The 13344-nt window shown below is 43.0% G+C and overlaps 1 protein-coding gene and 1 long non-coding RNA gene across 4 annotated transcripts in view; both read right to left on the reverse strand.

Moving 5' to 3' along the window:
* The window catches only part of LOC125741965 (golgin subfamily A member 6-like protein 22), a 213354-nt gene that overhangs the window by 127960 nt on the left and 72050 nt on the right, over nucleotides 1-13344 (reverse strand). The gene's annotated exons all lie outside the window — the stretch shown is intronic.
* Nucleotides 774-13344, reverse strand: part of LOC125741997 (uncharacterized) — a 31484-nt gene continuing 18913 nt past the window's right edge. For 2 of the 3 annotated variants that reach the window (XR_007397969.1, XR_007397968.1), the window contains exons 2-3: nucleotides 5307-5410; nucleotides 774-1209 (exon numbers count right to left, since the gene is read on the reverse strand). This is a non-coding gene — a long non-coding RNA (uncharacterized LOC125741997). Of the gene's footprint in view, nucleotides 1210-5306; nucleotides 5411-11672; nucleotides 12390-13344 lie in introns of those variants that run through there. The other variant, XR_007397970.1, reaches the window with a different exon arrangement.

The raw sequence follows: 13344 nt of genomic DNA on the forward strand, positions 1-13344 counted from the left end.
GAAAAGAGTGGACATGCTTGTGAAAAGAGAGATTTATGCTGGGATTAAGAATGAAGACAAAGTCCATCAATGAGTCCGTTATCCATGTTGGCCTGTGAAGGATGGCCAAGGTCCATTCTCCACGTTGGGCTGTGCCGGGTGGCACTGAAGGCTGCACCCACGGTGATATATTTGGTATGACCCATTCGTGATGTCACCCCTCCATGGGACTGACCCAGGACTCCAGCTCAGATGCTGCCCACTTCGGGCTCCACCCAGACATGTGGGAAGGCAGAGAGTATGGATGGTCAGAACATGTGTTGACACATAAACGGACAAGCATAGTAGATAAAAATGACATGTACAGCAGCACCAGCAGCCATAGTTATGGTGCGGTAGGTCGTGAGCAAGATAAACTGAAGTAATGGGTCTTAAAGGCCGAGAATGAATCGGCATCCCGAACGTAGGCTGGTAAACCATTCCACAAGTATCACTCCTAGTGTGTAAATCTTCCGGAACATCAGCACCTGCACTGTAGTATCACTCCTCCTGTCCTTTAATACTACAAAGGTCATTTCATACTCCACCCCTATGCAAATGAGTCCCTGTTTCCTTCCTCCCTCCTCATTTAAACAGCACATTGTTGACTCTCTTTAAACCCTCAGTAGTTCCTAAGGAACATGGTGAAGAGCAGCTCACAGCAGATCATCTTCAGCACCGACCATGATCTCTGTGTCTGCTGCTGCTGGCAGCTGCATCCTGTGAGTCTCTGTGTTTCTTCAAAAAGAACAAAAATCAGCAGAACGACAGAAAATATATGTAGGTAGTTTGATAATTTATTTAATTAGTTATTTTCTTTTTATAACATTCAAAAATGCACACAAAGCTGGGGATCCAAACAGTGACAGTAAAAGTATTTGTGTTGAAATGTTGAATCTTAATATAGTAATGGTATCTTATTCCTAAGTTGTTTGTGTTGTGGGGTTTACATTCAGATTTATATGGAACAATTATGTCTGAAACTTAATTTCTTATACTTTATTAAACAGAAACACGTGCCTGACATTAGTCTGTGTACCACTCTACTGTGCAGCCGCACTGTCCCCCCTCCCATCTCCCACACATGGTCCATCGCGGTTCCATGGGGGGGGGGGCTGCTGTCCCCAGCCTCTGTATATAATACTGAGTCATCCTTTGGGAGGATTGGGGTGAATCCCACGGCGGACCTCCCTTATCACGAATGACACACATGATTATTTTTAAATTGCTGTTTGTTGTACTGACTACCTATATTTTGCATTATAGTAATATATTTAAATGCAGTTTCCCTCAACAGAAGCAGTTTCTTTTCCTACAGGTGCCCAGTGTCATACTGAGCTCATTATCCAGCTGCTATGATTGTTAAACCAGGAGAGTCTCTGACCATCTCCTGTAAAGTCTCTGCTTATTCACTCACTGACAGCAGCTACTGTAGCAGCTTCATTCGACAGCCGACAGGAGAAGCACTGGGGTGGTTTGCTGGGGTTTGTGGTGATGGGGACACTTATTACAAGGCCTCACTAATTACTCACTAATCAGGAATGTAATTAACATAATACACTGAAAAGGATCATGACAAAGACAGGGTGCAATAATTTACTTCCAGTATTAAAGGAGATTCATTGATAGACATTCAAAATTAAAGCATTTTCAGGTTTTTTTTTTTTTTTAAAGTATGGCATCTGTAGGGGTGGCATGGTGGTGCAGTGGTTAGCACTGTCGCCTCACACCTCTGGGACCCGGGTTCGAGTCTCCGCCTGGGTTACATGTGTGTGGAGTTTGCATGTTCTCCCCATGTCGTTGTGGGGTTTCCTCCGGGTACTCCGGTTTCCCCCCACAGTCCAAAAACATGCTGAGGCTAATTGGAGTTGCTAAATTGCCCGTAGGTGTGAATGTCTGCGTGAATAGTGTGTGAGTGTGCCCTGCGATGGGTTGGCCCCCCATCCTGGGTTGTTCCCTGCCTCGTTCCCATTGCTTCCGGGATAGGCTCCGGACCCCCCGCGACCTAGTAGGATAAGCGGTTTGGAAAATGGATGGATGGATGGATGGTATCTGTAATATGTTGAAAAAATATTGGGTGTAATGAAGGTCTGACAGGGAGTTGTTTGGTGCTGTTTAGGTTCGTCTCCATAAGGGGGCGCCAGAGCTCCTTATGGAGGGTCATACAGACTTCTGTGTTCAGGGTGACTCAGAACAGCTGGCTGTAAAGCTTATGGCTCTGCAGTGTGTTACTCTACTCATCATTAGGGAATCCATTCTAATTCTGGCCCTTAGATTCAGAAGTTTAAGTTTAACTTATCTAGCAAACATGTTTTTCCAATGCAGCATACGAGTGAAGAAAGCTTGTGGTCAGAGAGCAGGTCAGCCAGCGTCCCTGGAACAGTCAGAGTTAAGGGTCGTGCTCAAGGGCCCAACAGTGATATAAATACTCAGAGCAGCTGAACCCATGACCTTCCAGACATGGGCGCAGAGCCCTACCCTGCTGGGCTGTACACTCTGTGTTAATGTCATTATGGCTACAGGCATATTTATGTTGCATGTGAAAGCTATATTATTTCATATTGTTTGCACAGAATTTGTTATTTTTCTTAAACAACAACGAGGAGTCTCTCTCATTACAATGTTGATTCTCCAGCCTCATGAGTGTGTGTCCCATCCCTGACTGTCAGGTTCCTTTATTGGAATTGTAGGCAGTTGCCATGTTACTATTAACTTATTACAAGTAATAACTATTAGTCAGAACTGAAGTGCCAGTTCTGAAAGGTCACTGAGATAATGGCAACTGGGGTTTATAAGTAGGCAACTAAGTCAAACATACTGTACCTACTACACCTTCTGCAAAGTTAAAAAGAGCTATTTTATACATTATCATATACCAAAGGTAATCTGACATGATTAGACCATCAGCAGATCTATAAGCCATTAATGCTCATTCTTCAGCTTGTGTCCATCTCACACAGCACAGTTATCCATATACAGCAGTACAGCCATCTGTCTTTCTGCTTCACTTGATTTCACTCAACAATCCCCAGAGATTCATTTGCTTCTGCTGGACTTTGTATAAAAGCCAGAGTGACACCTTCAAACACACAGACATCAGTCACATTCAAGGACGCCTCTGTAACACAATGGCTGCTACAGCCGCTTTATTCTTTTTACTGGGCGTTTTCACATGTAAGTCTATCCACTGTAGTCAATTAAACATGAAATTTAAGTGCAGTTCTTGTTAATGATTTGTTCTGTATTTCTTGAAGTACAAAACACTCTTTTTTCCTTCAGGTGTTTATTGTAATGTTGAACTCACCCAGTCAGAGTCCATCACTGTGAAACCTGGAGGATCTCCAAGCATCTCCTGTAAAGTCTCTTACTCAGTAACTAGCTATGGCACACACTGGATCCGACAACCTGAAGGGAAAGCACTGGAGTGGATTGGAGTAATATGGGCTAGTGGGAACACTGCTTACAAAGAGTCACTTAAGAATAAATTCACCATCTCCATAGACACCTCCAGCAGAACAGTGTCCTTACAAGGGAGGAGCCTGCAGACTGAAGACACAGCTGTGTACTATTGTGCACGACAATCACAGTGAGAGAATGTAATGGGAGAGTGATACAAAAACTCACTGAGGCCTAATGTGATGCAGGTCTTATGGCTCCCCTGGAGTCTCTAACCAGCAGGCCTGTCCTTTCCCCACCAGACCCGAATACAGCTGTTGGCGGCGGTGACCATGATCCGCCACTTCCGCTGTGATTTCTGTGACCAGCCTTTCACCCTTTGCACTGATCTCGCCACACTGCAGTGGCTCTTGCTGATTAAAGATCCAGAAGGACAGGTGGTGCACTGGATATAGCAGAGCTTCAGTCTTATTCTCTCACAGTAGCCCATCGCGCTGGGGAATGGCACAGCAGTGTGGATGCACTGTCAGGGTGAGAGGCAAGAGGGCAGGGAACAGGGGTCGGATAATAGTGAGGGTGAAGAGGCACAGGAATGCAGTGGACTGGGAGGCCCTGCAGCCAGTGTTGCAGTGACTGGGGGCAATGCAGAGGCCGAGGTGGGAAGTAGTGGTGGGGCTGTCCCCCGTCACTAAGGGATTGTGGTCAATGTGGGACGTTATGCGGTTGCAGGTTGGGGTGGGGGGTCTGGAAGGAACCTGCGACGGTGGAAGAGAGGTGGGAAGTCATGGTACCATGGGGGCTGCAGAAAGCTGTACTGCGTGCTATGCATGGCCCTGCGGGGTCGAGGAACTTCAAGGTGATGAAGACATTCCATTGTGACTGTCAGAGTTTGTACTAGGGTACTGTAATATCTGCACAGCACATTCAGGCACCCAGGGCCAAGTACTGTGTGCAATATAGAAGAAATTAATTATTTATCTATACGTAATTTATAGTAAATTAACATTATTTCCAGAAAATATTCCTTATTTTTGCAGACCTTCACCATGTGGGGGCGCCAGAGCCCCTTATAGAGGGCAGTACAGTATGACCATCAGTGATTATGAAGACACTTCCACACTCCCCCAGAGAGATAAACAAGTGCATCCATCTGAGCTTCATATAAATCAGTTTCCCCTAAACATGCAGGCTTTACCCACAGCTGAATGACAATAGGAGGCCTCATACTTTTAAAGGCTTTTTTCATGCAAGATCTTGCTTCCTGGTAATTGATTGCTTACATGTAGTTTGCATTGTACTTGAATACTTCTGTTTTCTGAATTTTACTAAACACTTTTATATACTGTGTCTGTCAGAGTATAGTGCTGTATTTAAATTTTGTGTAATGAAGGTGCACAGTGTAATTATGTATTATAACTTCCATCCATCCATTTTCCAAACCGCTTATCCTATTGGGTCGCGGGGGGTCCGGAGCCTATCCCGGAATCAATGGGCACGAGGCAGGGAACAACCCAGGATGGGGGGCCAGCCCATCGCAGGGCACACTCACACACCATTCACTCACACATGCACACCTACGGGCAATTCAGCAACTCCAATTAGCCTCAGCATGTTTTTGGACTGTGGGGGGAAACCGGAGTACCCGGAAGAAACCCCACGACGACACGGGGAGAACATGCAAACTCCGCACACATGTGACCCAGGCGGAGACTCGAACCCGGGTCCCAGAGGTGTGAGGCGACAGTGCTAACCACTGCACCACCATGCCGCCCCTGTATTATAACTTGTTATTCAATTTTGATATTGTAACAACAGTACCCCTTGATCTAATAGGAAACATTTGTCTTTGTTTTTAGCTCACTTATTAGCATGAGTTAAGGTGCTGAACCCACCTTTTCATTCTTTGGGAAGATCCAAGCAAGAAACACGCAAAGGGTATCAGAGATATGCTCTTCCTTAAATATATCGCAGTTGTAGGGCTTTCCAGAGGGCAAACCTAACCAGGTACAGGGAAGCAGCATACTGTAGGTCAGGGGCGGCCAGTCTTAGCCAGAAAGGGCCGCTGTGTGTGCAGCTTCAACTCACTAATTAAATGACTAATTAGAGGACTGATTGGCTGAAGAGTCCTCACACCTGGGTTTGAACAGCTGACCCAAAGGTTACCCCAAAAACCCGCACACACTCCGGCCCATTACTCTGGTTACTCTGTGCAATATTGCACCTCCACTGTAAGGTATGTTTGTCTTTACATGTACATTACAACTTTTAGAGAAGCAGTAGTAAAACAAATAAGCAAACAAACAAATGCACTGCAATATTTTTGTAAAATATAACGTACAATATTCGTATGCAACAACTGCCTATATAACGTGCAATATTTTGTGTCTGTTAGACTGTACATTTAAAACATTTACAATGAGATCATATTGAAATTGGATTTTGGATTCTACTGAAAGTGTGTGATTATCGCTTGTGGACTGAACTGCACATAGATAATGTTTGTATAATAAGCCTTTGCATAGCAAATATATCACTTTATCATGTGACCATTTTCCCCCCACAACCCCCACGCCCGTCAGATGAGGATCCTGTACAAACCTGCCACAGCTTTTAAAGGAGCCAGTGTCCGTGTGTGACAGAGAGCAGCAGTCACTGGGACTCAGTGTGTACTTTACCTCAGTGCTCCTCCCTCTGTCCTGCAGCCATGAAGCTCCTACCAGCCCTGCTCACCCTCACAGCACTGGCTCTCTCAGGTCCCTGTCTCTCTCCTCTCTGTCTCTCTTTCTCTCTGCATCTTTCTTTGTGCTCATCTAAAAGTCTGCTCTACCTCTTTATTTACAGGTGTGAAGGCTCAGGTTGTATTGACTGAGTCTGAACCAGTGGTGAAGAGACCAGGAGAATCACACAGACTGACATGTACAGCCTCTGGGTTCACATTCAGTAGCTATCATATGCACTGGGTCAGACAGGCTCCTGGGAAGGGACTGGAGTGGAACGCTCGGATCATCAGTGGTGGTAGCACTTACTACTCCCAGTCAGTTCAGGGCAGATTCACCATCTCCAGAGACAACAGCAAGAACCAGGTGTATTTACAGATGAACAGCCTGGATGCTGAAGACACGGCTGTGTACTACTGTGCCGGAGAGTCACAGTGATGGGGGCTGTGGGGAAGCTGTACAAATACTACTTCCTCACAAAGCGTAAGGAAGACACATTATGGATTTATTTTGGTAGTTTAATAATTTAGTTAATTAGTTATTCTATTATTTTATAACATTCAAATATGCACACTGACCTGGGGACCGGAACAGTGACAGAATTCTTGACAGTTGAAGTATTTGTGGTGAAATGTTGAATCTTAATATAGTAATTTTATCTTATTTCTAAGTTGTTCGTGTTGTGGGATTTACATTCACATTTATATGGTACAAATATGTCTGAAGTTTCATTTCTTATACCTTATTAAATACCTTATCCATCCATCCATTTTCCAAACCGCTTATCCTATTGGGTTGCGGGGGGTCTGGAGCCTATCCCAGAATCTATGGGCACGAGGCTAAATACCTTATCATAATTATTTATTTTGTTACGTTTTATCTGAATTAAATTTCATATATTTGGAAAATTGGAATTAATGCAAATTGAACAAAGAAAAATGTATATTTATTAAATCATTTGTGTTTTTTTTTTTACTTTCATTTGCCTAAATTAGTTGTGCATTTGAATGATTTGAAAGGGAAAAACCACACAGAAAAATCCACTTTTTGGCCACTAAAATGGGATTTGGACACACCAGTTTGTTACCGCAAGATAATCAAAAGGAAAATATGGAAAAGAAAGAACAATATTTTCCATTTTTTCGGCAAATAACAGAAGCCAAGCTGAGCAATAAAATCTGTCAGGAGAACAAGCAGAAGCGTAAAGGAGCAGCATTTAGTGGATGCTAATGCTAATGAGTTTCCAAGTAAAATCAAACTGTACGACAGAATGCACATTGGAATCAATACTACTTCCATGGAGCTTTTCATCTCTAATTCAGTTACATTCAGAAGGTTTCCTGTCCATTTCAATAGTTTTCTACCTTATAAATGTAAAAAAAAAATGTTTTCTTATAATTGAAGTACCGTTATGCCAGGTTGGGCATGTGGATGCAAAATTTAAGATTGACTAGAAACCCCTGAGTACTTTATTCAATACAGTAATTACCATATAAGTGAAAAAAATAAGGCTGGATTCTGAACAGAGTCTCACTGAGTAAATTACATTTATTTTGCAGATGCTTTTACCCACAAACAACATACAACTGAGAAATCCGGGCCAGTCAGTCCCTGGGGCAATTAGGCTCATGGGCCCGACAGTGACATCACTCTTCTGACCCAGGGATTGTAACCTGGGACCCTCTGGTCACACAGACAGCATCTTAACCCAATGAACAGCACTTTAATACTACAAAGGGCATGTCATACTCCACCCCTGTATAAATGAGTCACTGTTTCCTTCCTCACTCCTCATTTAAACAGCACATTATTGACTCTAAATTCTCTTTAAAGCTTTGTGCACTGCGGCACAGTCAGGGTGGAACAGAAAGGGACCTTCCCCAAAAGGTTCCCACAAAATTGGAAGCACAAAACTGCCCAAAATGTCTTGTCATGCTGAAGCATTAAGAGTCCCCTACACTGGAACTAGGGGGCCTGGCCTGACCACTGAAAAACCCCTTTTCATTAGCCCTCCTCCACCAAATTGTACAGTTGGCAAAATGCAGTCAGGCAGGTAACATTCTACTGGCACCTGCCAACCCCAGACTCTTCCATCAGGCTGCTAGACAGAGAAATGGGACTTGTTACCCCACAGAACACGTTTCCAGTGCTCCAGAGTCCAGTGGCAACATGCTTTACACACTCCATCATGTGCTTGTTATGACGCAGCACAGCGCAGGTGGGAAAGAGAGTGAACAATCTATTTGCAGCTCCAAGACAAAAGCGGTTCATTAACAAAAACTGAACACAAGGGGTAAGAACCAAAACAAGTGATACAAGTGACTAATTTAACCACATAGAAAACAAACATTCATCAGGGAACTGAAGCAAAAACTAGGGGCAGGACTAGGAATCAGGCAGAACCACAAACACTCAATAGTATGAGCACAACTGCCATGCAGGAACATAGTACACAACTATCGACTAAAGAAGTGAGCAGGGGGCAGGCAGGCACTTTAATACAATACGCAACTGGGCTAATGAGAGGGGCAAGGTGTGGATCATCAGACAATCAACCAATGACAAAGGGCACAGGACAAAGAGAACAGATGGAAAAATTAACAAGCACTGAAGCTAGAAACAAACTGGGAAGACTACACTAAGATAAGGAAAATAATGCAAACAGGATTACAGTAGGAGACAACAGGAATGAGCATGGCGAACCTAAGACTGGGAAACAAATGAAAAATAATAAATGGTGGGGGGAATACAGTCTCTGAGCCACACACTCAACCCACTGAGCCATGCAGCAGTCTGGGGAGCAGGGGAAACAAACAAGTGTTAGATAAGGATTGAATAGGTGGGATGGTCAGCAACACCTGCTGGTCAAATGCAATACAGACACAAAGGATGGGGTGGACAGGCGCTGACCCTGACAACGCCTGGCATTGCGCTTGGTGGCGTGAGGCTTGCATTCAGCTATTCAACTATATTAGCCCAATCCATGAAGTTCCCGGTGCACTGATTTTGTGCTGGAGTTAATCCTAGTAGTTCGGAAATCTGCAGTTATTGAGTCAAAAGAATGTCGGCGACTTTTACACACCATGCACCTCAGCACATGACCGTATCACGCTTGAATTCACTGAGCTCTTCAGAATGACCAATTCTTTCACAAATGTTTGTAAGCCTGACTGCATCGATAGGTGTTTGATTTTATACACCTGTGGGAATAAGCCTGAATGAACCTGCAGAATTCAGTGATTAAAAGGTGTGTCCCAATACTTTTGTCTACATAGCGTATGTGAAGTCCTCCATAATAGTACATACTAGTAATCTGCCCTACAATGATGCTAATGATGCTGATGTAAGGCTCTGGACCCCGCGCTAACCTGAATCGGACAACTGGCTACAGAAAGTGCATGGTTGGATGGATGTTGACATATAATTAAAATGATGTTGATGACTGAGGCTCCAAAGTTTTGAAACTCCCTGACATTTCTCTTTTAATTTATTTTTAAAGTAGTGAGTTTACATGGTGAATGAGTTTCCCTCAAAGCCTCCAAATGCTCACTGGACGTCCTGTGATAATATCCTAAATACCTTTAAAGGACTCCACAGACAAATGTTCGTGCGAATGTTCAGAGGACATCCTGAAGACATTATTCAGTAAACTGGGATTGCATAAATCTGCAGAAATCACTCCACCTGCTGGTCATTGGAAGTTACTACTCCAACCTACTACGTGCCTTTCATGATTCAGAAAAAAAAGAAGAAACGTTTTGTGGTTCCACAAAAGCATTGCCTGCATGACAAGTTCACTTCAGGGACGAAGTGCATTTTGTGGCTTAGAAATTGAACATTAAAGGGGGCGAAATTCATTTTGTGATTCAGAAAATATGCACAGAATGTATTTCATTAACGAGATTACTGTGCATCTTTCATCACATGCATTTTGTCCTCAAATGACTATTTCGCAAGCTTCCCGCATGACTCGAGGGCTCCTCGCGGTGAACTGGTCACACAACACATTAACCAGAAAATATTTAAGACATGTTTACTTCGTAAGGTAGAACAAAATAGGGCAGGATCGCACGTGTGCACACTGATTCAAGAAGGCATTAGGACAAAACGCGTTTGTGTGAAAGGTGTAATTAACACTGGTCAACAGTCATTTTGCTAATGGAAGTCTGTCACCTGTACCTTATAAAATTCGACATGCTAATTCTAAATCTGAAAACCGTTTTTGTCCATCACGTCGGTTATGCGCAAGTTATGCGCCGGTTTGTGTTTATACCATTTTCGTCGTTAACGCTGCCGTGAAGCATCGGTACTTTACTGTGTGTAATATTATATTCCATTTTTGGACATCTCATTGATAAATTTACTACTAATACTACTGGTTTACAAATGTACGTCATTGTGCTTACTTTTTACCTTTGTTTCCATTTTCATAGACAATATGAATAGGCGAGGTTGTGTGAACCATCCCGATAACTTCTGTTACGTCTGCGGACAATTTACTGCACAAGATCAGCGAAAGAATATGTCCAGCATATTTAGAAGTGCATACTACCATTATTTTGGCTGCAAAGTTGGCGATCAGAATAAAGCATGGGCACCTCATGTATACTACACTGTCTGCTATTCCGGTTTAACACAGTGGCTGAATGGCAAACGACAGAAAATGCCATTCACTGTGCCAATGGTGTGGCGTGAACCAACAGACCATCACTCAGACTGTTATTTTTGTATGACAAACATTGCTGGATTTACAAAGAAGAATAAATCAAGGATTGTGCGCTGGTGGAGAACATGTTGACAGCCTATCAGGCAATAGGTGCCCGAATGTCACTGAAGATGCACTTCCTGCATTCGCACCTTGACTTCTTTCCATCCAGTCTTGGCGATGTAAGTGATGAGCATGGGGAAAGATTTCATCAAGATATGAAGCCGATGGAAAGCAGATATCAGGGAAAGTTCAATCCCAGTATGATGGGAGACTACTGTTGGTTCTTGCAAAGAGACACTAATGCACAGTACAAGCGTAAAAGCAAGTGTCTCAAACATTTCTGAACATGCTGACATCACTTTTTGTGAGTTAAGAGAGCTATAGATGTATGCTCTAGCATCTGTCTGTATGCGTGTTCATGACTGTTTTCACAGTAACCCTTTAACACAAGTTTGGTATGACATAGTTCATACTCGTAATATTGTGCCGATATGGCAATTTGTCTAAAACGTCAGCAATGTGCATCTCTGAAACCTGACATGTTAGCTGAATTTCAACTACAAATCTGAAATCGGCGTCAAAAAATGAACTAGGAACAGTTATTAAGTACTCAATGTAGACCAATGTAATCTGCGTTTGACTAAAATGAACTACTAATAAGCAAAGTGTGGTCCATCGTTATTCTGTTCAGAGTGATTTATATGATTGTCAGCTTTTAAGAGTGCTGGACCAAAGTACTAGAGTGAAGCCTATTCCAAGTCTAGTATGTGTACTTCATTAGATAAGCATAACAATTACAACACGTAGCCCAGATATATTGAAAGCAGGCATACCTGTTGGAGCCGTTCTATTACAAATTTGTTTATTTTTTCATAATCCTTCTCTGGATGGCGAGAAACACTCTGTGCACTCGCTAAGACCCCATTGATCTCAATGCTGGTCCCATAAGTCGCAGCGATGTGAAGCAACTCCTTCGCCATGTCGATGAATCCTTGTGCTTCTATAAAAACAAAAGGTCTCAAATCTTGCACCCACATGCGAGCCATCGTGTTCCTGAGCCTGATCTTCATAATTTCTGGAACTTCTCACTTCACAAAACCAGTTATTTTGGCTGCACTCGTTTACCAAGCGATCTGCTGCTACAAGTGTGTTTCTGCACGCCAATCGTCCCCGAGTCAGGTGCATATTTGACTATGACTTTGCACGTATTACAAGCAGCGTAGGGAGTTGGTACTCCATCGCGCTCTACTCTTACAAACTATTTTTTAAAGTTGCGGGCTTGCCCAACAGATCCGTAAAAGTCATGCAGGGATCATATACTCCAACTTAGCGTTGCGACGCCGTTTTCTCTGACTCTATGTTACCCACACGTCACGCGCTAATCAGGTGACCGCTTCTATTCGATAATGGATATTTATCATAGCCGTTTATGTCTTATAGATTATGCATTCAACCAACATAGCAGACAGGAGAAGATTTTTTTTAAAAAAAACGACTACTCGGTCAATTAATGACTTTACTCGTATTTATTCGAATCACAACTGTAAATATATAAATTACGGTAGACACTGCGTATATCGGTCTTTTTCGCTATGGCCGCAGTGCATTGTGGGTCGAATCGCCATTTTGGGTGGATACAGTTCAAGTCCGAGCGATAGCCTGCGGCATTGTCTTTCGTGAGATGGGATACCCGTGCTGTGTGAGAGGCTGCCATACTAAGGCACATGGTAGAAATGGTAAAAAGGTGGAGCACAACGTGAGATTTCTTCGGTTTCCCACTTGGAAAAGAGGATATGGACAGCAGGTAGAGGAGGTAACGAAGAGGCGTCGGGTGGCCTGGGTCGCAGCGGTGAGACGGAATGAGATCACTTTCAACACGGTATCTCCCTTAGTGCGCGTTTGCTCTCGGCATTTTCATGGATGCAAGTACGATGTTTTTTGTTTAAGTAGTATTATTGAATATGCATTTTTTGTCTTCTTAAGTTGGTATTTTCACGTTGTTTAACCTACGCTAGCCTCACTACGGAGGGTAACAGAAATGGGTTAATCTGCTCCTGTTAAACTTAGCGTTACGTAGTGAATGCTTTTTAAAGACAAAAGTAAACAGCAAAACTGTAATGACACGCTTATCAGTGCATGTATGTGTATATTCTCCTGCATGGATAATAAGCCACAATGCTGTATAAGGCTGTCACTGTGTGCTGTGCCCTGACAAACCAATGGCCTAATATAGTTTAAGTTTAGAAACATTTACAAGTACGGTTTCTATCGTTTCACATGATGTCTGGAAGGATCTGTATAAACGCATTGTATACCGATTCTGTATTCTGCTTGCCACTTCACTTTATTGGTCATATTTAAAATAAAATATATGTTCAGGCAGTGACATTTATGTGGTGTTCTTCACTCTTTTCCTATCTGAAACACCTAAATTACGAGTGTGTTTTGGTAATGAAAATTGCTTATTACTGATTACATAAAACATTACGTTTTTGTGGAGAATAA

This window comes from Brienomyrus brachyistius, chromosome 5 (genome assembly GCF_023856365.1).
Source record: "Brienomyrus brachyistius isolate T26 chromosome 5, BBRACH_0.4, whole genome shotgun sequence".
Taxonomy (NCBI): domain Eukaryota; kingdom Metazoa; phylum Chordata; class Actinopteri; order Osteoglossiformes; family Mormyridae; genus Brienomyrus; species Brienomyrus brachyistius.